The sequence below is a fragment of the Equus przewalskii genome, chromosome 2 (assembly GCF_037783145.1).
Source record: "Equus przewalskii isolate Varuska chromosome 2, EquPr2, whole genome shotgun sequence".
Taxonomy (NCBI): Eukaryota; Metazoa; Chordata; class Mammalia; order Perissodactyla; family Equidae; genus Equus; species Equus przewalskii.
Genome location: NC_091832.1, coordinates 13,766,289 through 13,772,811, shown reverse-complemented (window position 1 = coordinate 13,772,811; position 6,523 = coordinate 13,766,289). Strand labels below are relative to the sequence as shown.

Sequence of the window (6,523 nt, the reverse complement as noted above, 5' to 3'; positions counted from 1 at the left end):
AGCACGGAAGAATAGTGCCTAATAGAATAAATGTTGCTGTGTGAATGAATGACTAAAGATGGATAAAGACTTAGAAGTTCATAAATAAACAACCCAAATCCCACGAATTACAGAGACAGAAACAGTCATAAACATAGACCTCTAGGTTGATCAAATCAACTGTTTACTTCAAGAGTTGCTAGCTAAAAATTTTAAATACAAACAATAAGTGTACACCTAAACATACATAATATTTAGATGCTACCTTAATGTAAAATTTAAGTAAAAAGGATCATGAAGTTATAGCAAGAATGAGACTTTGAGGGCTCTGTGTTTTTAGGTCACAGTTTCTGATCCCATGTGGTCCTTTGCAGGGTGGACTATCCGTGTGTACTTCCCCTCCCCCGCCACCCCTTACCCCTTTTTTTTTCCAGATGAGAAATCTGTGGTTTCAGAAATAGAGCCACAAAACAAAAGAATGATTTCTTAAACCAGGATTCGATTTTTAGATTTTGGTTGGGCTTTGCTTTCAGACCTAGGACTACCTGCTGTCCTAGACTTGTTAACCATGTTCTTATGGGCAAATTACAAAAGCCTTTCGGCCTCAGTTTCCTCTTCTATATATAAAATAGTGATAATATTATCTCCAGAATTAATCTAGGGATTAAACGAGATTATGTAAAGGCATTTAGTCCAGAAACCAAGCTCCTAGAAGGCACTCAGGGAATGTGAGGTCTCCATCCATTTCCCCTATTTATCTTTCTGTACATGGTGAATTATAGGACAATATATTTATCGGCTCTTTTTTTTTTTGAGGAAGATCAGCCCTGAGCTAACATCCGTGCCCATCTTCCTCTACTTTATATTTGGGACCCCTACCACAGCATGGCTTGCCAAGCGGTGCCGTGTCCGCACCTGGGATCCGAACAGCTGAACCCTGGGCCACTGAAGCAGAATGTGTGCACTTAACCACTTCACGACCGCGCTGGCCCCAAGGACGATATATTTAACGATTTGAAAAGAAATAGCTGCAAATATAAATGCCAATAAAATTTTTTATTCTGAAATTTGAGTGCTAAGGTAGGCCCTCTCCATTCCCTCTAAAAGTTACAGTTTTATTTATATTCATTTATTATCTTATTACTGTGGGCAGAGACCCTGAGAAGCATTCCAGGAGCAAAGCAGTAGGTAAGATTTTTCTGGAAGAAGGCAGAATTTACGAGGGAGCCAGGATTTGGGGGCCATTTAGCCGCAGGAGGGGTCCGTCTTAAAGATTTCCCATTTACTCTTGGTCACTTTTAGTTGAAAGAAAGAAGAAGGACACCCAACCATTCACTGAGATCTTTGGAGAGAGGGATGTGAACAAAAGCCAGAGGTCTCTTCAGTTTTCACAACGTCTCTCGACCCCAAGACTTCGAGCTCTTTGGTGAGGGCCAGCAGGTCTGTTCTCCAGGAGTGCCCTGGGTGTGGACTCCATTTCCCAGAGTCCCTTAGTGCCCTAATGTATTCAGTGCTCAGAGTGCCTGTATGTGTGTGAGTGTGAGAGAATGTGTGCGTGTGTGTGCGTGCGCGAGCGTGTGTGTGTGTGTGTGTGTGTGTGTCTTCGAGTCCCAGGGAGAGTGGAGGCTCATTCACTGATTAGAGCCAGCGCTGAGAGGCAGCACTGCTCCTTCTCTCACACCAACCGAGTCTCTTGATCTGTACATGCAATCCCAGGCAGCTCGCGAGCACAAACCCGGGGCCAGCCGCCCGCTGCTGCTGCTGCCGCCGCCGCCGCCGCCGCTGCCTCCGCCGGCTCTGCGCACCCGGGACTTTTCATGCACCACACTCACCGCCTTCTTCCCTCCGTGTCCTGAAAAGTGCGACCATTCTCCCCAGGAATTTCCACGGCAAGTATGGTGACCAGAAAGGGGTGTGGATGTGTGTGCGTACACAAGAGGGCTGGGTGCGAGGGTGGCCGGGTTGCTCAGGAACCTGGCTAACTTTCCGGGTCCGTTTCCTAGGGATTCGGGCGGCTTCCCCCCCCCCCCCCCCGACAGGGGCAGGGGCTGGGACCTGGACTGGCGCGTCTTAGATCTTCGCGACGGTGTCTTCCCGCATCGGTGCCCTGCGCACGCCGTGCGCTGCCTCACTCAAACTTTCCGTCTTGAGTTTTCGTTAATGTGTTTTATTTGGGGGGGGGGGTGCGAGGGGGAGGGACCAGACGCGGGAATTGGACGAGTAGGGAGGGTGAGGGGACAAGTCAGGGAAGAGAGCCCGACTTCTTTTCTCCATCTTTTAATAAGCCCCATTCTCACTTTGTTTGGGTCGATGGCGAGAATGCCCTCTGGCCGGGCTCCCCTGTGCATCCCGCGGTGATTTCCGGCGGGGCCGGGACCGGTGGTACTCCGTGGGGAGCCCGAGGCGGCGGGCGGGATGGGGAAGGGGCGATCCGAATGAGAAAGGACCCCGACCGCCCCCACACAACACACAACCGGCCCAGTGGGGCACCCGAGGCGAGGCTGGGAGCCTTGGGCCCCAGGGTGCTCGGCTCACTTTTGCCCAGCCGGGGCGGGTGTGAAGGGCGTGGAGGGAGGTGGGGGTGGGGTGGGGGGAGCCGCAGCGGGCAGGAAGCAGGCAGGTGCTGGCCCAGAGGTGGACCGATCGAAATGCAACCGGTAAACTCCCCGCTCCGCGCGGCGGGACCCGCCTGGTCTTAGAGCAGCCCGACCCGCGGGGGGTCTCCCGGGATTTTCGGGGTCGGGACTCTCTCTCCCAGCGGCTTCTATGGAGCCGGGTGGGAGGACCACCGTGGAGACAGCGGCGAGTCGCTCTTTTTGTAGTTTTGTTTTTATCTTAGACCTGCGTTAAACTGAGTAACAATTTCTCTTCCTCTGACTTGAGAACAAAACTTTTCAGCGAGCACGCCGGTCGCTGGAGTCCGGCGGCCGCCGGCGCCGCGCTCATCAGCCTGGGCCGAGCGACCTTCTCCGCCCGGAGCCCGGCCCCGCTGCCGCGCTCCCGAGCCTCCGGCCGCCCCCCTCCCCAACCCCCGGCTTTTCAGGGCTCGGCCTGGGCGTTTCGCCTTTGTGCTTTGTTAGGGAAAGCCTTTTCTTCCAGGGCACAACAAACTTGGGCGGAGAGCTTCCGTGTGGCCCCCAGGGCGAGGCCGCCCACGGTGGTGAGGCCATCCGAGGGGATGCCCGGGGCCGTCCTCTGCTCCAGGAACCCCTCCAAGAGCTCGAGGCCCGGGTGGACCCCGGCCGGCGAGGGCGCGCGGGAGCCCTGAGGTAGCGGGGGCTCGGGCTGCCTGCAGGCAGAGGAAGCGTTCTGGCTTCCCGTTAAGAACGCGCTGCTTTCTCGGGCCCGGGCCGCGGGCGGCTCCAGCGGAGGGCCAGGGCCGGGCCCGAGCCGGGCGCGCGTGGCACCGCGTGGGTGCATGGGGCGGGGGCGCTCCGCGTGGAGCTCAGCCCTGCCTGGCCGGGCCGGGCTGCCCGGGGTCTCCGGCCTGCGCCGCCTCCCTGCCCCGGGGGCAGCTGAGAGGGAGGACTCGGGCGCTCTCTGCCCGCGATGCCAACCAGCCACGTCTAGCCTCTCGCCTCCGCTCCAGACTCGGCTTAAGGGGCAAAGGGGAGGGAGAGAGAAAATAAAGAGAAAAAAGGGCGGGCAGTGAGGCCGCGGCGGGTCAGACTGTAGGGAGCAAGCGGGCAGGGGTGCCTGGCCTCCTCCTCTGCCCATCCCGGGGGTCCTTCCCGCAAATGGAAAAGGAGCCGAGGGGGGAAAGGCAGAAAGAGCGTCGAGGAAGAGCGACGCGGGCGTCTTCCGTTCCCATCCCTTCTGGCCCGCGGAAAGCCGGCAAAAGTGGCGTGAGTTCGCTCGCTGCGCTCCGGGACGAGGTGGGGGAAGGCCGAGGACAGGGCGGCGCCGTGCGGCTGGCGACCGACGGGGTTGGGGCGGGCCGGGAGCAGGGACACACACCTGTTCTGCGAGCTGCGTCGTGTGCGGCGGCCAGGCGCCGGCGGCGCGAGAGGCAGAACCCTCCCTCCGGCACCCCAGGCCCGCAGTCTCGGATCGGGGAGGGCCTGGCTGCCCGGCGCCGGCCCGCCTGTGCAGGAGATCCGGAATCCAGGAGCCCGGTGGCTGCCCGCCGAAGCGGTGGCGCGCGGCGACCGGACCTGGCTGACCCGCGGGGCGGGGCTGTGCAGGGGCACGAGGTCCTTGGACTTTGATCGAAGGCAGCCTCCTCCAAGCCCCTGCCCCGCGGGCCCTGACCAGCTGCGGACCAGGGCCCCTCGCGCTTGTCCGTTCCTCCCCGCCCGGCGCCCTCGTTCCCCAAAGTTACAAGCAGATTGTTTGGTGAGGAGGTTGTCGGACCTAAAGTATTCTTTGTGCAAAGGCAACCGAGACCTGGAGGGAGAGGTCAGGCCAGGGAGTGGTGGGCTCGGCTCTGCGTTGGCCCCCAGTTTATGTAGGTTTCGCCTTCACCTCTTCCGCCTCCGTTTTCCCGAAAAGAGTTGGCTTTTCCCGGTTAAGACTCTTACCGGCTGCATTCTGCACCCGCTCGCTGAGCCGGCGGCCCCGCAGCCCCGCACTCGGACAGGCCGGGCTGTCTCGGATTCGCACCCGTTAGCCAAGCCCGGCCTGGATCGGGGTCCAAATCTGGGACCGATCCCCGGCCACGTCTGAACCGCAGGCGTTGGCCCCAGCCCTGGAACCGTGTTAGCCTTAAGCTTCCTGAGCTCTTGCATATGGTGGTAAAATTTCTGTTAGAGCGGTCTTTCCAAACACCCCCTGGGCATTTGGTATGCGGGAATTCTCTTCAAGCGAAGAAGTCTGTGAACTTAAGAAAAAAAAAATTCTTTCCTGAATTCTTCACAGCCCCCTACTCCCCTGGCCCCATTTCCCATTGTTCTTTGCTTTTTAAGTTGCCTGTTAATTTTTTAAAAGTTTATTTATGCAAAGGAAAAATACCGTTTAATTTGTTCTATTATTTTAATTCCTGGCTTTTGGAAACGGTTCAAAGACCACAAAAATGTCACCTGTTGTAATAAGCGGAGGAGTGTTGTGTGTGCGTTTTAATTGCCAGCAGAGTCGTAGTTTGGTGGGCGTTCAGAGCTCGGGCTCCGGGGAAGAGGCTTTGCAGCTTTCTTTGTGGCCGTCATTTGCAAGTGGGTTTGGCTCCCGGCAGCATTAGCAGCAGCGTCGCTTCCTTCTACGCGGATCCCGGCGCGGGTCAGGAAGCCCAGACCCCGGGCAGGGATGGTCAGAGGCTGGGGTGGGAGACTGCCCACTCTCTGGGACTTTCTGTCTGGCTTTCGGTTTTTCAATGCGAAAGTGGCTAGTTCGCGCCGTAGAGCGCGGAGCGCTGCGCATCAGCCCAGCCTCAGACATTTTCACGTTCCAAACGCCAGCTTCTTCGTTTCATTTGTCTTGGTTCTGGCATGTTTAACCATGCAATTAGTAATCTCACTAATTATTCAGTTAGCTGGCGTTTTGTAATCACTTTAAACCAGGGTCGGCTGTGTGATTTAACAAACAAACTCTCCCACACGTACAGACCTGACCCAAACCCATCCCGTCAAGGATTTGAAATTTTAAAAACTCAATATTTGTTGGTCCCTCCTTCCAACCTCACTGCCTGCCAGACAATTTATTTAGTTTCGTGGATTGATCCCTCCTCCTTGTTTAGTTAATTCAACAAAGACTTTTTGCAATCTGTTTGGAGTTTGTCTGATGCCGTGGAAAAGTAGCTGATGATTTATTTGGTTGCTTTTCGATTTCTGTCTTCAGCCCTTCTTTCTCCTCCTTTCAGCGGGGATGTCAGCTGTTATTACTTCCTATTGATCCCTTTGCAAAGTGAGAAGTGAACTAAAATTAATGTCAATTCCACTGCTCGGATCAATAACTGGAGTTATTTTAATCTGGATTTGCACGAAGTGCTAAATTAAAAAAAATCAGCATAGAGGCAGAAAAGTAACAGTTAGTTACTTTCTCTTTGCCCGGTTCTTTACACTCACCCAAATGCTCCATCAACCTGATTATCTTACAATCCATATTTTTTTAATTAAGAGGGTCAGTTAGTTTTCTTATTTTGGGTTCTGTGTTTAAACCCATGACATTTTGACATTGGGAGTGTATTAACTATAGATTTTCATAATGACCGTGGTCTGCTGAAGCCTCATCTATACAGGTTGTTAATGTGAGGAGGGGTAAGGAAGAAAAGGGAAAAGAAGAAAGCACCCCCCGTCCCCCACAGAGACCAACGCCCGCCCACACAGTAGAGTAAAAGAGATGCGGCGTGGAAAAATATTGTGATTTATTTTCAGTGTAATGAAGTTTCAAATGAATAACCAGGTTTGAGTGATTCACCGTGTTCTGTTGGAGTGTCCGGTGCTGTCGCCAGATTACTAATTTATGAAACTCATTTAACATAATGAGGTGATCCAGGAAGTAAAAGTAGAAAGCGAATCCTCTGGGTGATGATTATTTTGGGGGGGAAAACATTCCTCTCCTGACCCCCAGTGTATTATGTTTGGTCTTTTCTCCAGCTCATTTCATATAATAT

At 54.4% G+C, this 6,523-nt stretch overlaps 1 protein-coding gene across 9 annotated transcripts in view; it reads left to right on the top strand.

Moving 5' to 3' along the window:
- The first annotated feature begins 1,471 nt into the window (after window positions 1-1,471).
- RNF220 (ring finger protein 220) overlaps window positions 1,472-6,523 on the top strand; it is a 218,831-nt gene continuing 213,779 nt past the window's right edge. For 3 of the 9 annotated variants that reach the window (XM_070609835.1, XM_070609834.1, XM_070609829.1), the window contains exon 1: window positions 1,521-1,868. The gene's annotated coding sequence lies outside the window, so the exon portion shown is untranslated. Of the gene's footprint in view, window positions 1,869-2,562; window positions 2,637-3,020; window positions 3,249-6,523 lie in introns of those variants that run through there. The other 6 variants (XM_070609838.1, XM_070609833.1, XM_070609832.1 and 3 more) reach the window with 4 other exon arrangements.